We start from the raw sequence: 3394 nt of genomic DNA on the forward strand, positions 1-3394 counted from the left end.
CCATACAATTAAAGAAATTTAGGGATGAGGCAACTTTCCTCGGATCGTGACCTGCGGGTGTACTGTCAGGATCCGCTCTGCGAATAAAATATGTGATTTTCGCTCTGAGTTGATTCAGAGATAAATTTGAGCCTGATGTTTCTCCCCTGAATAGTTGACCACCCTTGAAGTCTGAAGTTCTACGAAGATAGACCTTTAGGCATTCTACTGGACATAGAGATGCATCTTCTTTCAGAGGGCAGATTCTCCAGGGACCCCACCTGTTGGTGGGTAACTCATTCTTGGCGAGAAACGTAGGATCCGGAAACAGGTTCAGCTCCCCCCCATCCAGGAACTGAACACGACCTGCCTCTCTCGAGAGGGCTACGATCTCACTAACCCTGGCCCCGGACGCGAGTGCAAATAGGAAAATAACTTTTTGCGTCAAATCCTTTAACGCACATTCTTCATTGCTCAACAGGGAGGCGAAATGAAGAACTTTGTCTAAAGACCATGAGATGGGCTTTGGAGGTGCTGAAGGTCTGAGCCTAGCGCAGGCTTTCGGAACTTTATTAAAGATCTCGTTAGCTAGGTCGATCTGGAAGGCAAATAAAATGGGTCTCATCAAAGCAGATTTACACACTGAAATCGTGTTAGCTGCCAACCCTTGGCCATGGAGGTGGATGAAGAAAGATAAGCAGAAGTCTGTTGAGATCTCCTCCGGATTCTTTGCCTTTACAAAGGCCACCCATTTTCTCCAAGATGACTCATATTGCCTTCTAGTCGATTTGCACTTGTATTCCTCTAGGAAGTCTATGCTGGCTTTCGAAATCCCGAAACGCTTTCTCACCGCTAGGGCGAGAAAATCATGAGCTGCAGGGTCTGGGTTTTCTGTAATGAAGCGCAGACAGTCGACTTCTGGACTCGCTGGGTAAGAACTGGATGTGGTAGCGGCACGAACTTCATCTGTAGTTCCAACGCCAAGGGGAACCACATACTGTTCGCCCACTTGTGGGCCACTATTGCCGCTACCCCCTTGAAGGATCTCAGTTTGTTGAGGACCCTCAACAGAAGGTTGTGAGGAGGGAACAGATAAATCCTGGACCATCTGTTCCAGTCGAGGGACATTGTGTCCACTGCTTCCGCTAAGGGGTCCTCGTACGGGGACACGTACAGGGGCAACTTCTTGTGAACCTGGATAGAGCGTCCGCTGTCACATTGCGGACTCCTTGAAGGTGAACTGCCGACAGGTACCACTTCTTCTTTTCCGCCAATCGGAAAATGGCTAACATCACTTGGTTGAGAGGTGGTGACCTCGACCCTTGTCGATTCAAGCATCTCACAACCACCTCGCTGTCCGTCACCAATCTTATGTGGATCGAGTGACGCGGGGAGACTTTCTTTAAGGTAAGGAGCACTGCCATAGCTTCTAGAAAGTTTATATGAAAGGTCCTGAATAGCTTGGACCAAGTCCCCTGGACTTTTTTCCGATGAGAGTGACCTCCCCATCCCTCCTTTGAGGCGTCTGAGTGAATCGTCATCGACGGGGGAGGTGGCTGAAGAAGAACCGACTTCTTTAGATGTCTGGCTTGGGACCAAGGTCTGAGAAGAGTACGTAGCCGAGGCGGCACTGGTCTTCTCAGGTCTCTTCGCGCGTTTGATGCATACCTTCTCCAAACTCCGGTTGCATCCTTTAGCTGTGCTCTTAGCACTGGGTCTGTCACTGAAGCAAACTGGAGAGAGCCTAGGACCCTCTCCTGTTCGCGTCTTGATATCCTTTCGGAATCTAGAAGTCTCTTGACAGAGACCGCTATCTCCTTCCTTTTCTTCGTCGGGATGGAGAAACTGTGTGACAAAAGGTCCCAGTGGATTCCCAGCCACTGGAACTTTTGGGATGGAGAAAGTCGAGACTTTTTCTTGTTGATCTTGAAGCCTAGGTACTCTAGGAACTGGATCACCTGACTGGAAGCTTGCAAGCATTCGGTCTCGGATGCTGCCCACACCAGCCAGTCGTCCAGGTAGGCTACTACCTGAATTCCCTTTAGGCGTAATTGTTTGAGAGCTGCGCTCGCAAGCTTCGTGAAAATCCTTGGGGCTATGTTTAGCCCGAATGGCATGGCTCTGAAGGCGTACAGTTTCCGTTGTAGTCTGAACCCTAGGTAGGGGGAGAGTCGACGGCTGATTGGAATGTGCCAATAGGCGTCTGACAAGTCTATAGAGACTGAGTATGCCCTCTTGGGCAGTAAGGTCCTTATGTGTTGCAGTGTTAGCATCTTGAATTTGCAATTCACTATGAACTTGCTGAGTGGTGACAAGTCCAGAATGACTCTGAGCTTTTCCGAGTCTTTCTTGGGAACACAAAACAGCCTCCCTTGGAATTTGATGGACTTCACCTTTCGGATCACATTTTCCTCCAACAGTTCTTGAACGTACTCCTCCAAAACGGGGGTGGAGTGTTGGAAAAACCGAAGGCATGGGGGTGGAGTGCTGTACCAGCTCCAACCCAGTCCATTCTTGAGTAGGCTTTGGGCCCAGGGATCGAAGGTCCAGCGATCCCAAAATTTCATCAGTCTCCCTCCTACCGGAATCATTTCACTTGGACTGCCGTCCTGAGGTCTTGCCTCCCTGACCACGACCACCTCTGAATCCCCTTCCCCTTGAGGGGCGCCTAGACGAGCCTCTGGCTGCTCCTGTAGGTTTTGCACGAAAGGAAGAAGACTGTCCTTCGAACGTTGGGGCGAATGTGGTTGATTGACCTGGCACAGCCTGGGGTACCCACTGAAAGGCAGTCGGGGTTTGTGCCACCATCTGGGGCACTGGAGGCAAAGGCAATTGCAGTTGCTGTTGCTGTCTATAAGGCTTGGCTGGCCGAGATGGTAGCCTAGTCCTTATATTCTTCCTCTTTGATTGAGGACCCTCATCCGGGGAAGATTTTCTTTTGATAGCCAGGCCCCACTTCTGGAGAAGGTTTCTATTCTCCACGGCGGCCTTATCAACAACCTCTTTGACCACATCGGTAGGGAAAAGGTCTTTTCCCCAAATGTTGGAGGAGATTAATTTCCTTGGTTCGTGTCTCACCGAAGCCCTGGTGAACACGAACTCCCTGCAAGCTCTCCTTGCCTTGATGAAGCCATAAAGGTCCTTCGTCACTGTGGCTAGGTGAGACTTAGCCACTACCATGAACATTTCATGGACCTTAGGGTCACTTGCCATTGTCTCAAGAGTGGTCTGATGAGACATTGAGGCAGCCAGTCTTTCTTTGGTCTCGAACTCTCTTCGTAAAAGAGATTCGGACAGCTTGGGGAGGTCCTCGCCGAATTGCCGTCCGGCAATATCAGCCTCCAACTTTCCCACTGAGAATGTCAGATGGACATCCTTCCAGTCTTTGTGGTCCATAGGCAGAGCCAGCGACAAG

This window comes from Palaemon carinicauda, chromosome 34 (assembly GCF_036898095.1).
Source record: "Palaemon carinicauda isolate YSFRI2023 chromosome 34, ASM3689809v2, whole genome shotgun sequence".
Classification (NCBI taxonomy): Eukaryota; Metazoa; Arthropoda; class Malacostraca; order Decapoda; family Palaemonidae; genus Palaemon; species Palaemon carinicauda.